Raw genomic sequence first — 16470 nt, 5'->3', positions numbered from 1 at the left:
ACTCCTGGCTGTGCTTGGGGGGACCATATGGGATGCTGGGAATCGAACTCGGGTCGGCCACGTGCAAGGCAAACGCCCTCCCTGCTGTGCTATCACTCCAGCCCATAGTATTTTATTTGTTATTGAATGACCATGAGATACAGTTACAAAGTTTTCAAATATAGTACATAGGAACGTGGTATAACTGAAGCCTAGTCACAAACAGCTTTGTAACGCTCTATCTGATGGTGATCCAATAAAAAAATTAATTAATTAAAATAAAACAAAAGTGTTGATGATAAATAAATAATTTAAAAATAAAAATAAAACGAAAGCACCTCTCGTGCAGGGAGATGGGTGGACGGGAAGCAAAAGGGGGTGGGCAGAAGTGGACACTGGCGTTGAAATACGGGATGCCTGAAACCCAAGCACAAACAAATTTGTAGTTTTATGGCAACTAAATAAAACAGAGCCACGAGCTTGGCTGCGGAGGTCAGGGACCTCGCCGAGGCCTCCTGGGACACAGCCGAGATAGCACGCAGACACAGAACATGAGTGCATCACTGTTTGCCCAAATCCCAAATTTCTCTTGTTAAAAATGAAAGCACCCTCGGGGCTGGAGAGATAGCACAGCGGGTAGGTGTTTGCCTTGCACGCAGCCAACCCGGGTTCGATTCCCAGCATCCCATATGGTCCCCTGAGCACCGCCAGGAGTAACTCCTGAGTGCAGAGCTAGGAGGAACCCCTGTGCATCGCCAGGTGTGACCCAAAAAGCAAAAAAAGTAAATAAATAAATAAATAAATAAAATAAAAATGAAAGCACCCGGGGGCCAAAGAGACAGTACAGTGGGTAGGACACTTCCCTTGCATGGAGCCAACCCAGGTTCAATCCCAACATCCCACACGGTCCCCAGAGCACTGCCAGGAGTAATTCCTGAGTAACCCCTGAGCATCACCAGGTGTGACCCCAAAACAAAAACAAAAAGATCTGCCACCCTGGGTCCACCATCCTCCACAGCAGCCCCCAAATGGTCTAGGGCGAGGTGTGTCTCATCTTTCCTTGGGCAGGGCTGGTGCCCACTGGCCAGTCGCAGTCCCCTGCACTCCCTGTCGCCAACCTGGCACTGGAGCCGAGACCCCGTGGTGGTTTGGGAAGAGGGGACAGCACTCCTGGCAGTGCTCAGGACAGGATGCCAGGCTGGGAGGCACTCAAGGGACTTCCACATGCGAGGTCGGACCTCCAGCTCGCTAAGCCTCTCCCCAGACTTGGGACCCTCATGCTCCTGCCTTCTCGTGGGAGCAGGGTTCCCAGAATCCAAGTCTCTATCAAAAATTGGTCCTAAAAATAAGTTTTAAAAACTGGGAACTGGGCTAGAGCAATAGCACAGTGAGTAGGGGGGTATTTGCCTTGCACGCAGCCGACCCAGGTTCGATTCCCAGCATCCCATAGGGTCCCCTGAGCACCGCCAGGAGTCATTCCTGAGTGCAGAGCCAGGAGTGACCCCTGAGCATCGCCGGGTGACCCAAAAAGCAAATAAATAAATAAATAAATAAATAAAAACTGGGAGCTAAAAAGTCAATCAAAAGACCATGCACTTCTATGAGAAAGACGAATGCTTGAACAGAATCCCCCTCCCAGAGCTCTGTTCAGCCCGGTGTTAGCTGCTGGGCCAGAGCAGACTCAGACGGTTGCCAAGGTTGCACACCGATTAAGAGTAGGGGACAAGGGGTGGGGGGATAGTGGTGGGGAAATGGGGGACGTTGGTGGTGGGAAATGTGTACCGGCGGAGGGCTGGGTGCTGGATCATTGTGTGACTGAGACCCAACTACGATCAGCATTTGTAATGGTCTGTCTCACGGATATCCAATTTTAAAAACTAAAAAAAAAAAGCAATGGGGAGTTCATGCCCAATTCGATCAGCTTAATCAATGGCTGAATAAATATCAGTACTCCTGCATTAAAAATATCATGATAAAGTTAAATTAAAAAAAGAGGGAGGGCCACTCTCGAGCCAAGACCCAGATGATAGCAACAGTCCGGGACACTGTTGGTCGCGGGTCTCCAGCCCCCGCCCACCCCTCCTCCGTGTGCTGGCTGCCCTGCTGTCCTTTGGCACCCTCCGTGGGGTGGGTGAAGCCCCAAGGCAAGCTTGACCGGCGGGCGGAGGCGTTGTCCGGCCCCAGCCCATCACGCTTCCTGCAGGGCCTTAGATAACCGTGGAGATGACGGGGGTGATAGCGCTCTGCTTCCCACCGCCCCTCGGAGCCATCTAAGATGCATCTGATGATCGGTGAGACCTCCGTTCTGGCCCCACAAACGGGAATCCCGTGGTTTGAAATTGGGCCTCCCCCCAAAAGAACTGCCAGGAATTATTTTAAAAGCGGGGGTGGGGGTACGGAAAGGAAACCCAGTGGGCCAGAGTGTCTGCTTCGCACGCAGGGGGCCGGGGCTCCATTCCCCAGCACCGGATGGTCCCTAGGCCCAGCCGGGGTGACCCCTGAACACTGAGTCTAGAGTAGGCTCAGAGCACCGCTGGGGGTGGCAACCAAAACTAATATATATATATATATATATATATATATATATATATATATATATACACACATCCCCTCCCTTCCAGATTCTTCTGTTTAAGTCATGAATAGAGGGTTGGGAGAGTTGTAGGGCTGAACCCAGGCCTTAACACGTGGGAATCCCGGGTTCAACCCCCGTCACCATATGGCCCCCTGAGCATCACAGGAGTGACCCCCAAAAGGAGAAATAAGGAGGAGAGGGGCCAGAGTCCAGCAGGGAGGGCGCTTGCCTTGCATGCAGCTCACCCAGGTTCGACCCTCAGCATCCCATAGGCTCTCCTGAGCACTGGCCAGGAGTGATTCCTGAGTGCAGAGCCAAGATGCGGAGACCCTGAGCATTGCTGGGTGTGACCCCAAAAAGAAAAAAAAAGTTGGAGAGATAAAGAAGAAAAGTGAAAGGAAAGGAGAAAGGGGGAAAAGTTATATCCAGAAAAATATCTCCTGAACAAACAACAACAAAAAAATCTGGGGGCTGGAGCAATAGCACAGCAGGTAGGGCGTTTGCCTTGCACGCAGCCGAAACCAAAGCATCCCATATGGTCCCCTGAGCACCGCCAGGAGTACTTCCTGAGTGCATGAACCAGGAGTAACTCCTGTGCATCGCCGGGTGTGACCCAAAAAGAAAAAAGAAAAAATCTGAACAAGCAAGGCCTGTGTATAGTTCTGTGGAGAAAGGTTTTGCTCAGTCATTTTCGCTGCTTTGGAATTCCCTGTGAGCTCGGCCACTCCAATTAGACCTTGACTCACGCCCTGAGGACCCCAGGTGCCTCCTCCAGACAGCCAGTGTGAGAGCGGGGGCCACACCCGGGGTTGTTCAAATGACCAGGCAGCACCGGGGGATCGAACTCCAGGCACCGCACAGGCAGGACAAGTGCTGTGGTGAGAACTTCGTCTCCTGGGTCCCTTCTTTCTGCTTTGGTTTCGGTCTGATTTGGGGACCACACACACCAGCTATCCTTGGGGCTTTGTCCTGACTTTGTGCTCAGGGATGACTCCGAGTGGGGTTCAAGGACCCCTATGGAGTGCTGGGGGTCGAACCCAGGACAAGCTCCTTACCACACTGTCCTGTCGGCTTCAGCCCCAGCACCCCTTACTTCTAAAGCACAACAGTCTCGGGGCTGGAGGAATAGCACAGCAGGTAGGGTGTTTGCCTTGCACGCAGCCAACATGGCCGGCCCAGGTTCGATTCCCAGCATCCCATATGGTCCTCTGAGCACCCCCAGGAGTGATTCCTGAGTGCATGAGCCAGGAGTAACCCCTGTGCATTGCAGGGTGTAACCCAAAAAGCAAAAAATAAATAAATAAATAAATAAATAAATAAAGCACAACAGGAGCGATAGCACAGCGGTAGGGCGTTCGCCTTACAAGTGGCCAACATGGCCGACCCGAGTTTGATTCCTCCGCAGCTCTCGGAGAGCCCGGCAAGCTACCGAGAGTATTCAATATGCCAAACACAGTCAACAAAGTCTCCAATGGAGACGTTACTGGGCCCGCTCGAGCAAATCGACGATCAACGGGAGGCCTTTACCTTTACCTTAGTCTCAAACACTGAGCAGAGGCAGGCCGGACCCTCGCTCCTGACTCCCGGCTCCCCCCAAGCCCCCACCACGTACCCACCCTCCACCCCAAACGCATCTCCAGCTCAACTCTGGGCCTGCAGTGTCCACTCCAGCTCCAGCAGATGGACAGAAGAGAAAGGATGGGGCGCCCCGGCTGAGTTACCCCCCACCAGCCTCCCCCAAGGCCAAAGGCACAGCAGAGACGCCTCTTCCTCAGTCTGTCCCCAACTTCCTGCCCTTCGACCCTCCAGAGGGTGACATGAAGCCATGATGGGAAATTAAACAGTAGAAGAAAACTGTCTTTCTGGGGCTGGAGCAATAGCACAGCAGCAAGAGCGTTTGCCAGGCACGAGGCCGACCCGAGTTCCATCCCAGGCAACCCATGTGGTCCCCCAAGCACCATCAGGAGTAATTCCTGAGTGCAGAACCAGGAGTAACCCCTGATCATCACTGGGTGGGTGTGACCCAAAAAGAGAAAAAGAAAAAAGAAAAGAAACTGTCTTTCCTATTGTATTCCATGTTCTCCCCCATGCTGACTTATCCCAAGTAAGCCTTGGACTGCACATCAGCCCGTGTTTAGAGAGTGTGCGGGCTGGCGCTCACTCCACAGAGATTCTGCTTCCGGGGCTCCGAGAGACAGTGCAGCAGGGAAGGTGGTCGCCTTGCAGGCAGCCAAGCCAGATTCCATCTCCAGCACCCCAGTCGGTCCCCTGAACCCCACCAGGAGCAATCCCTGAGTGCAGAGGCAGGAGTGACCCCTCAGCACCGCCAGCGTGGCTCAAAAACAAACAAGAATTAGGGCCGGAGCGATAGCACAGCGGGGAGGGCGTTTGCCTTACACATGGCCAACCTGGGTTCAATCCCCGACATCCCATATGGTCCCCCAATCACAGCCAGGAGTAATTCCTGAGTGCAGAGCCAGGAATAACCCACTGAGCATTGCTGGATGTGACCCAAAAAGAAAAAAAAAAAAAAAGAATACCACTTCTACCTCCTTCATGCTGTTCTACCCGGTGGTTCGTAGACAAATCCAGAGGTGTGTTTGGAAATCTGTTCATTTTTCCCTCCCCTCAGTTTTGTTCTGACGTTGCCAGATAATGTGTTCTGAGGCCGATGTGTTCCGAGGCCTTCAAGAACACGCGTCCATCCTCTCCTCAGCAGAGTCGCGGTCGGAGCCCATACTACATGTCCACCATGCAGGAGGATGCGCTGAACCAGCCAGTGGGGACACTCCCTGGAGCCCAAGGAGTTCTGGGAACCTCCAGCCTTGCCTGGATCAGAGTCTGAAAGGGAACACAGTCAGGGGTGGGATGGAAGCCTTGGGCAGGACAGCATGACGGACAGGGCCTTGAAGGCGGGAACCAGGAGGGAGGCGCTTCCCTGGTCCCTTGGGTCTCATCCTGGCACCGCCAGGACTCACCCCTGACCACACCACCAGGAGCAGCCCCCAAGCACCTCCGAGGTGCTCAAAATCCAAAAGAAATTAAGTTCTGCCTAGAAACTAAGAGTTGAGTTTTAATTTATTCATTTCGGTTTTAGGGTCACACCCGGCGGTGCTCAGGGCTTCATCCTGGCTCTGGGATCAGAAATCATCCTAGCAGGGCCTGGAGCGATAGCACAGTGAGTAAGGCATTTGCCTTGCATGCAACAAATCCAGGTTCAATTCCCAGCATCCCATATGGTCCCCCGAGCACCGCCAAGAGTAATTCCTGAGTGCAGAGCCAGGAGTAACCCCTGAGCATTGCCAGGTGTGACCCAAAAAGCAAAAAAGAAAAGAAAAGAAAATCATCCTAGCAGGGAGGGGGTTGTAGGATGCCGGGGATTGAGCCTGGGTCAGCCACATGCAAGGCAAACACCCTACCTGCTGTACGATCGCTCCAGCCCCTAAAGTTGTGCTTTTATCTATAAGGGTGTCCGTATTCTTGGGCAAGTCATTCTATCCTCTTTAAAGAACCTGATAAAAGGAGAGGGGCAGACAGAGAATGATTGCACTCGTTTTTTGTTATTTTTATAGATTTGTTCATGATTTATTATGTTCAGTATTCCAACACCAATCCCACCACCATTATCTCCAATTTTCCCAACCACCCCTCAAGCCCACCCCTCTATCAGGCCCTGAATAATTTATTTTATATTGCTTGTTATAATGGATCGTACTCGCATTGTCACTGTCACTGTCCTCCCGTTGTTCATCGATTTGCTCGAGTGGGCCTAGTAACGTCTCCATTTTGAGACTTGTTGTAACTGTGTTTGGCATATCGAATCCGTCACGGGTAGCTTGCCAGGCTTTGCTGTGAGGGTGAGACATTCTCAGTAGCTTGCCGGGCTCTCTGAGAGGGGCGGAGGAATCGAACTCGGGTTGGCCGCAGCTGCGTGTAAGGCAAAAGCCCTACTTGCTGTGCTATTGCTCCAGCCCATTCTCGAATTAAAAAAAAAAATGTAGTATGAGACTAATACCCAAGGACAGTAGAAACAGGGGCCAGGAGGATTGGTTCGCAGTTAGAAGCCAGCCTCAGATTTGCGGTGAGAGGACAGTTGGGATAGAGAAGGGACCACTATGACAATGATAGCTGGAAACGATCGCTCTGGACAAGAACTGCGTACTGAAAGTGGAAAAAGGAACAAACATGATAACCTCTCAGTACCTGGTTATAAACCATAATGCTCTAAAAGGGAGAGAGAGAGAAAGAAGAAAAGTGTATTACCATAGAGACAGAGACAGGCTAGGGAGGTGGGGATGGTAGTGGCAGGAGGGAACCTGGGGACTCTCCTGCTGGGAAATGTTCACTGGTAGAGGGACGGGTGTTGGAACACTGTGTGACTGGAACCCAGTCATGAACAGCTTTGTGAGGGTCTATCTCACAGTGATTCAATAAAATAAGTTGCAATGGGTGGGAAGAAAGGAAAAAAGAAAGAAAGAAAGAAAGAAAGAAAGAAAGAAAGAAAGAAAGAAAGAAGGAAGGAAGGAAGGAAGGAAGGAAGGAAGGAAGGAGAAAAGAAAAGAAATAAAAAGAAAAGAAAAGAGAAGAAAAGAAAGGAAAGAGTCATGGTACGTGCAGTTCCTTCTCACATGTCCAGATGTCTGTTCTCTGCACAAGGAAGCGAGTCCAGCAGGCTTCCTTATATGAACACTGGCCTGTGTCTCTGCATGGGAGGGAGAAGAGGAAGGAGAAAGTGATCAGGGAAAATTTCCATGGCGGATGATGAGATAATGGTCTATGAGGACTTTTATGCCATTTCGATTGTTTTTGCGGGTTTGTTTTAGTTTTGGGGTCTCATCAGCGACTCTGCGCTCGGGAATCCCTCCTGACAGTACTCCAGGGAGCCTAGGGGCTGCCGGGAATCAAACCGCTCCTGGCTGTGGTGTCTCTCTGGCCCCAAGATTCATTTCTGATCTTGATTCCTCACAACTCTCAAAACATCAAGGCTGGGGCTGGAGCAATAGCACAGCGGGGAGGGCGTTTGCCTTGCACGCGGCCGACCTGGATTCGATTCCCAGCATCTCATAAGGTCCCCCGAGCACTGCCAGGAGTAATTCCTGAGTGCATGAGCTAGGAGGAACCCCTGTGCATCGCCGGGTGTGACCCAAAAAGCAAAAAAAAAAAAATTAAAAAGTAAAACTGCAAGGCTGAAGCCTAAATGAAACGTTTACAAATGGAAAGGAAAAACTAAGGGTGTGGAGGGCACGAGGCGTCTGCCTGACCCGTGGGAGGTCCTGGCAGGGCTTGACCCCTGGTCAAGTGCTCGCCTCAGAGCACAGGGAGCGGCTGGCATGGACTATCCAGGAGTGCACGCTGCCCGGAGCTCAGTCCGCAGACGTGCAGCCTGGCAGGGCAGCGCTTAGGGCCCAGGTCCCATCACGGCATGCGCCAGGACAAAGGAATGGGAATGGAGACAGCCTGGGGGTGTGGACAGATCCTGGGTTGCTGAGATCAGGCTGGTGTCGAGCTTGAGCCCCAAGGACCCCAAAGTGGGGCCTCCACACTGGGAGGAGGGGCAGGATTTGGTTGGCTTTGGGGGTTTTTTGGCTTGGAGGTCACACCCAGTGATGGTCAGCCAACCATATGCGATGCTGGGGATTGAACCCAGGTTGGCTGCCTGGGAGGGAAACGCTCTATTCACTGTGCCATCCTGGGGGGCCAGGATTTGGGCCTGTGAGCAAGAGGGCCTGCTGACCCCCAAGTCCTTCCTGCCCAGGAGAGGCCGGACGCAGCATGGGAGGCTGAGCTGAAACCAGCTTGGGTCTCTGTGGCCATGCCAAGGTTCCTCCCCTGCCTAGACAGAGCTGCCTGGAAGCCCGGAGAATGGTGGGGAGGCAAACCCGGTTGCCAGCCAAGCCCAGACCCCCAACCCTGCCTCGCCCTGGCCGGCACCGCTTCCCTCCTGGCCGGTGGCCGGACTGGAACTGGCCCCTCCACGCCCTGCCCTGCCCAGGCGCTAAACTGCTCCCTGGGAGCTGGGCCGGGCACCTGCGTAAGGGCCAGAGTGTGCTAGGGGATGAGACGCAGAAGGGGGTTGTCCCCACCCGCGGGGCTGCTCCGGACAGGAAACTGGGCTGAGCCAGAGTTAGTTCAGCAGTCGGGCATGACCCAGATTCTCTCCCCACACCCCATAGGGTCCCCCGAGCCCCGCCAGGCGTGATCTCTGAGAGCAGAGCCGGAGTCGGCCCTGAGCACCGCTGGGCATCGCCTGTCTCAGCCCTGCCACTTGGCTGCCAGGGTGCTGCTAAGCTCCGCCCTCAGGGGCTGGAGCAATAGCACAGCGGGGAGGGCGTTTGCCTTGCACGCGGCTGACGGGGGTTCGATTCCCAGCATCCCATATGGTCCTCCAAGCACCACCAGGAGTGATTCCTGAGTGCAGAGCCAGGAATAACCCCTGAGAATTGCTGGGTGTGACCCAAAAAAGCAAAATAATAATAATAATAATAATAAATAAGTAAATAAATAAATAAATAAACTCCATCCTCAGGATTCTGAGATGGGTCTGGGCTGGGGGGGAGGCGCTGTGGTGGTCACATGCTCCCACTCCAGGGGGGGTTCCTCTCCCACACCACGCCGACCTGCCTTCCACGGAGGCTGGTGGGAGAGTTACCAACAGAACTGTCACTTCCACTTTGACTCCGTTGCTCCTTGTCACTTGCCAGTTCTCCACAGGTTGAGCGCTCCCTCTGACCTCAGGAGGCCCGGGTTCGAGCCCATCGCCACATGGTCCCCAGACCTCAGGGCCAGGAGCAGCCCTTGGGCACCACCAGTGTGACCCCAGGAACAAAACACAGAACTCAAAATCACTACCAGTTACTACCGGGCCCCATGTTGATGTGTCCCCCAAGCGGTCCTCAAAGTGTGACCAGCGGGGGTAGGCTTGAATGGGATGGGAAAGTTCAAGCAAAAACATAACGCCCAAACTTAGAGAGAGAGTATTGGGGAAATTGTCTGCCATAGGGGCAGGGTGAGGACTGTGATGTGTGGCAGGGGAGATACTTGGGACATTGGTGGTGGAAAACGTGCCCTGGTGGAGGGACGGGTGTTCCATCATTGTACGACCGAATCTCAAACATAAAAGGTTTGTAACTATCGCACGGCGATATAATAAAATTTTAAAAAGTAATGTGGAGTTCATGCCCAATCAATCGGTTTAATCAATGGCTGAACAAATAGCAGTACTCCTATATTATTTAAAACAAAAATTTAAAAAGTGTGACCAGGGGGCTGGAGCGATAGCACAGCGGGGAGGGCATTTGCCTTGCACGCAGCCAACATGGCCAACACAGGTTCGATTCCCAGCACCCCATATGGTCCCCGAGCACTGCCAGGAGCAATTCCTGAGTGCATGAGACAGGAGTAACCCCTGAGCATCGCCGGGTGTGACCAAAAAAGAAAAAAAAAAAAAAGTGTGACCAGGGGTCCGGAGCCATGGGCCAGCGGGAAGGGCACTTGCCTTACATGTGGCCGACCTGGGTTTGGTCCTTCGCACCCCATGTGATCCCCTGAACCCCGCCAGGATGGTCCCTGAGCACAGAGCCAGGAATAAGCCCTGAGCACTAGGTGTAAAGTAAGTAAAGTAAAGGCCCTCCCGTTGATCGTCGATTTGCTCGAGCGGGCCCAGTAACGTCTCCATTGGAGACTTTGTTGTTACTGTGTCTGGCATATCGAATACTCTCGGTAGCTTGCCGGGCTCTCCGAGAGGGGCGGAGGAATCGAACTCGGGTCAGCCATGTTGGCTGCGTGCAAGGCAGACGCCCTACCCGCAGCACTAGGTGTAGCCAAAAAAAAAAAAAAAAACAGTGGGGAAGGACTAGAATTCAGTGGAGGGGGCACGCCTGGGAACTGAGAGTGTGGCCTCCCAGCCCATTCTACAGCTGAGAACACTGAGGGTCCCAGAGCACCAGCCAAGAGCCCACTGGTAGGAGGTGGTGGAGCCCAGAATGGACTCCAAACCCAGTGCCCCCACACCCCACCCTGTCTCCCACCCCTCAACGGAGCCCAATCGCCTGCCTTTCTCCAATCCCCCACCCTGGGTCCAAGTCCCCGGTAGGGGCGGGGGGCCGCGCCGCCCCACCCCCAGGAGTGGACGGGGCCTGGGCATCCGTTACTCGCCCCCAGCCCGGCTCCGTGCCCCGCACAGCAGTGATAGATCGTTTGTGAAATACCCCGGGCTTGCGGTTGACCAGAATTCTGAAATCATTCCATTGAGACCGGAATTCATGCAATGTTCTATATCCTGATGTGGTAAAGCAGACAGCGCGCGGGCGGGCGAGGGGATGTGAGGGGCCGGGATGCTGGGGCTGCCCCGGGCCCCGCCGCAGGGGCTCCTGCCGCCCCCCTCGCCCGCGGGCTCCGGAAGGCCCTGTGACAGGAGGGGGGCCCTGATAAGCACCACCTGACCAGGAGGCCGGTCAGAGAGATTAATGCACAAATTGTCAACAACCTCCCCCCCGCCCCCCACCCTGGGAGCAGGGGCAGATGGTGGGGGGGGCTGGGAAAGGAGGGACAGAGACGGCCTCAGGCAGAGAGAGGCTGGGTCACAGCTCGCCTGCCCGGGGCCCCCAGCATGGGGAGGGACCCCTGCATCATGGCACCCAGCGGCCGGCGTGTCCCCCCAAACCAACAGCCTCCATCAGCTGGGTGGCCCCGGAGGCCTCGGCAAATCAGGGCTCCCCCCAGCTCTGGGGGCCAACAACGTGGGGTCCTTCTGCTCCCTTCACACCCACGGCTGGAGGGGGCTGGGCCCCACGGGGCACGAGGTGGGCTCCCTCGCGGCAGCCCAGAGGGGCAGGTTGGGGAGGTCTCTCCTGGCAGGAAACCCAAGCCCCAGGGCACCACATGGGGTTTCTAGACCCCCCCCCCATAAAACCTCTCCCCAGGGCCAGAGACACCACCAGGGCCCAGCACAGCTGCATGGGGGTGTCAGGGTTAGGCTCCCAGGGAGCCCCCAAGCACCGCGGGGTGGGACTCAGGAAGAGAAAACCTTCCGAGGGTCAGGGATGTGACACCAAGAGGGGGAGCAGCTGTCTGGTGCTCACAGGCCCCGAGTCCAGGCGCCACCCCATGTGACCCTCAGGCACGGCCCAGCGCCCTGAGGCCAGAAAGGGACCCCCAGCTGCCCTGAGCACAGCCAGGAACAGCCCTGAGCAAACAGGTGTTGATCTGGTTTGGTCCCACACCTGGCAGAGCTCAGGGCTGACTCCCAGCTCTGTGCATAGGGCTGACTCCTGGCTCTGTGCTCAGGGCTGACTCCTGGCTCTGTGCTCAGGGCTGTCTCCTGGCAGCAGGGCCCCCACTCCACTCTCCCACCCCCCTCACTCCTGCCCACTGTGCACCTTCTCTCTGGGGCCACGCCATCCGGGGCCACACACCACATGGACCTGTGCCACGCCATCCAGAGTAACACGCCACGTTGACCTGTCATGGTCTGTGGCCCCTCCCCAGGCAGCTGTGGCCCAAGCCCACTCCTCTCCTGGTAACTGCTGCCCCCAAGTGCTTCTCTCTGTGGATTTTCCGACCACACCGAGGGGGGCGCCAGGGCCAGGTGGACCTCCAGAGTCCAGTTCTGCCTGTGGTGGACCAGAGTCCCCGGATCCTTCTCCTTCATCCCCGCCTCTGCCCCAGCACACGCCGCGGTCATCACTGGGCACCAGAGGATCCAGGAGCAGGTCTGTGCCCCTGTAAGTGGCTACGCACCAGGCCAAGATCCAGGGGGCCTGGGGGCAGACAAGGGGTGGACAAGTGTGGGCCAACGCAGGGCGGGAGCGGGACAAGCGCCCAGAGCACAGCCCTGACCACTCCCCACACACGGGGTCCCGGGCTCCCAGGGGCTTGGCCCCCAGCCTGCCAGAAGTTTTCCAAGAGAAAAAGTCCAAAAGTCATCTCCTAGGAAACTCCCAAAGGTGAGGGGACAGCTGCTGGCTGTAAATGTGGAAAGAAGCTCAACTTTTCCTGACGACAGGAACTTGCCACAGGAAGGGGTGGCACCCAGAGCAGGTGGTGTCCTGGGCCCACCCTTCCGTGGCCCGTGGCCTCACCCTGGGCCCTGCTCCCCGGGACTAAAGAAGGTGCCCTGGACGGGATGGGGACCCCCAGAGTCCGGAGAGGCTGTCAAAGAGCTGGGTGAAAGCGGGGACCCACCGGGCAGAGCCTGGTGCCAGGCTGTGGGCAAAGGGCCCCGTGGTGCCCCTTGCCCCTGCCTGCCCTGGGTCACCCTCTGCTGGACCAGGTGCCATGGAAGGTGTCTGGACAGGGGCTCAACCCACAACCGTCCCCCAGGCCCCGTAGGGCTGACAGGGATCCCCTCTCTGTCCGTCCCACAGGAAACGGGCCAGCATGTGGCCACCCTCCCAAGGGCACCTGGCCTCCAGCTCAGGGGTCCCACCCCAGCCGGCTGCAGACTCAAACTGCACTGTAACAGGCGGCTGGTGCCCCCCACCATGCCAGGTGGTTTCCCTTCTTCACTCGTTCTTCCCCCGCGGGGAGGGTTTAGCGGCCCTGGCAGAGTCCACCCTCCACCCACCTCAGCAGGAGTAGCGGGTGCCTCTGGCTGGCAGGGAGGGTGTGGATCTCTGGGGCGGGGGCGCCCTCTGGTGGCCGTAGACTCATGGTTCCATAATCTCAGAGGGGCTTGGGGGTGGCTCTTTCCGAATTTACTCACTGATCAGGGACCAGAACCCAGCGCCCCGTTTTTGCAAAGAAGGAACCAAGTCACAGGCAATGGAGCAGTAACGTCCATGCAGGGCCAGCAGTGGCAGAGGGACAGCTGGTTTGCTGGTGCATCTGCGGGGGTGGCTGGGGGCTCTTCCCCAGGGACGCTGAGGACCTGTCTGTTGTGACCTTTGTTAAAGAGGCAGAACTTTATTAGCGTTTGTGTCTTTTCTGGGCTTGGGGGCCACACCCAGCAGTGCCTGGGGGTCACTCCTGCCAGTGCTCAGAGGACTGTGCCGTGCTGGGGGCACACTGGGGTCAACCAAGTGCAAGATGAGTGCCCGAGCTCTATACATTTCTCCAGCCCAAGAAGGGCTTACGGGGTCCTGGAGCAGGGGAGAGATGGGGTTGGATTCTGAATAGGACGAGAAAAACACCTGGGTCAGAACACAGTCCAGCAGGGAGGGCATTTGCCGAGCCTGTGATGGACCCAGGTTCCATCCCCAGCATCCCTTATGATCCTGAGTGATGCAGAGTCAGCGGTAAGCCCTGAGCACCACTGGGTTCAAAACCCCCCACCTCCGGAGGAAAAAGGGCAACTTCAGACCAAGGTGTTGGTAGGGGTCAGTGGGTGGAAAATCACTCAGGGGGAGCGTGGCGGGGGAATTCTTGTTGAAGGGATAAAATGGAAAGGGTAGGCCCAAAGTGGCAGCCTGGTTGAGGCAAGAATTCAGAAGGGCCTGACAGTTTCATCATGGGGGAGAATCACACACACGCATGTACTCACATGCAACATGTACACACGCACACATACAAGTGCACACACACGCATACACCCACTCATGCACACAAATATGCACACAGGCGTGCACACCTGCACACATGTGCTGTGTGCATATACATACGTACACACATAGGCACACATGCACGCATGTGCGTGTACACGTGTTGCACACATGTGTGCGCACAAGCACCCGTGCACACACGTGCACACATGAATACAAACATGCACACACACACAGAGATGCACACACACAACTACCATAAGATTAGCCCCTTCTGAGGATGAGAGGCGAGGTTCTGAGGCCCAGCAGACTTAAAACCACGCCTTGGTGAAGGAGGGAACCTCACTCACTGCTGGGGGCGTCGCATCTGAGTCAGCCTCTGGAAACACTCTGGAGTTGAGGTAAGAATTGAGGGCCCTGGGGCTGGAGCAATAGCACAGCGGGTAGGGCGTTTGCCTTGCACAGGGCCGATCCGAGTTCGATTCCCAGCATCCCATAGGGTCCCCTGAGCACCGCCAGGGGTGATTTCTAAGTATAGAACCAGGAGTAACCCCTGTGCATTGCCAGGTGTGACCCCCCCCCAAAAAATGAGCTTCCCCAAAAATAGAGAGTATGGGGGAAATTGTCTGCCATAGAGGCAGGGGGAGGGGAAGGATGGGGGAGGGATACTGGGGACACTGGTGGTGGAAGATGTGCACTGGTGGAGGGATGGGTGTTCGATTATTGTATGATTGAAACTGTGTGACTGTATCTCATGGTGATTCAATAAAAAATAAAATAAAAAAAAAAGAATTGAGCTTCCACAGCACCCTGCAGTTTCAGTTCTTGGCTTCTACACCCTGGACACACCAACAATGGGGCCAAGAGCTAGTGCAGCGAGGAGGGTGTGTGCCAGGCATGCCCCTGGCCTGAGTTCAAATCCCAGCACCACAGGGCCTCTGAGCATCATCAGAAATGGCCCTAGAGACCACAGCACCATCAGGGTGCCCCCGGCTCCCCTCCCCCACACTGCTCACCCCAAGGAGAGTCACATCCTCGGGCCTTGTGTTGAGAATCACCAGTGGGTCCCAGGATCACCTGAGCACCTCTTCAGAGGTTTCTCCTCCAAAATAGAAAAGCCATAAAAATATAAATTCAAAAAAAAATAGTGCACACCTAGGCTCATTGCAACAGTTAGTACAATGTTCCAGGGTATGGAAACAGCCCAAATGTCCAATGATAGGTGAACGGTTAAAGAAGCTGCAGCAGGTATACATGCTGGAATATTATGCAGCCAAAAAGATGAAAGGATTCAGTTCACTGCAACTTGGATGGAAGTGGAGAGGATCCTGGTAAACAAAGTAAGTCAGAGGGAGAAGGACAAATGCAGGATGACAGCAAAAGAAAAGAGAAAGACAGGAATGATGATGACCCGCCCTTGGCCTTGGGTCACAGAGCTGAGGTTCCCCAGTGGGGGGAGCGGAGAGGGGATAAGGGCTGGACCAACCCAGAAACATAGGGGCAGAGGATCTTGGATACTTCAGTGATGTTGATGTGTGACAACTGTGCACATACATCGGAACCGTGAACCTTAACGCTACTGTAGTCACCTGACCTAAACGATAATAATTAAAATGTTCTAATAAAAATAAAGGGTGAGAGACAGAGCAGGAGTTACGGCACTCACTTTACACCAGGCCAACCCAGGTCTGTTGCCCAACACTGTATAAATCCCGTCAGCACCACCAGAACTGACCCCGGGTACAGAGAAAGAAGGAAGCCCTGAACATCACTCGGTTTGGACTCCAAGCAAAAATAAACAAATTAAATCAAGATGGGGTCTCTTTTGTTTTAGGGCCACACCCAGCAGTGCTCAGAGATCACTCCTGGCGGTGCTTGGGGGACCATATGGGGAGCTGGGATCCAACCGAGGTTGCCTCTGCAAGGCAAATGCCCTACTTGCTGTACTATTTGGATCCAAGTATGTAATTTGGGGGGGGGCTTTTTGGGTCACACCCATGTTCAAACAGGGGTTCTGCACTCAGGAATTACTTCTGGCAGTGCTCAAGGGACCATATGGGATGCCAGGGATCGAATCCATGCCAGCTGCATGCAAGGCGAACATCCTACCCACTGGACTATCGCTCCAGCCCCAATCATGCAGGTTTTTAATACAGATAAAGTCACCCCTGGAGTCAGCCCCCAGAGATGCATGGAGAGCCTCTTCCTCCAGGCGTCCTCCCTTCCCTTCCCTTCCCTTCCCTTCCCTTCCCTTCCCTTCCCTTCCCTTCCCTTCCCTTCCCTTCCTTTCCCTTCTCTTCCCTTCCCACCACAGAGGTGTCTGCTCCAGGCACCTGAGCCTATGTCCCTGGGGGCAGAAGTCCAGTCTGTGCAGGAGCTGAGGGGCAGGTAGCCAGTGCCCCTGAAGCCCAGGATGACCCTCGGGGGCTCCCAGACCAA

This window comes from Sorex fumeus, unplaced genomic scaffold, assembly GCF_029834395.1.
Source record: "Sorex fumeus unplaced genomic scaffold, SorFum_2.1 ptg000072l, whole genome shotgun sequence".
Lineage (NCBI taxonomy): Eukaryota > Metazoa > Chordata > Mammalia > Eulipotyphla > Soricidae > Sorex > Sorex fumeus.
The sequence above is the reverse complement of the archived record's forward strand: the minus strand, read 5'-3'. Positions refer to the sequence as shown.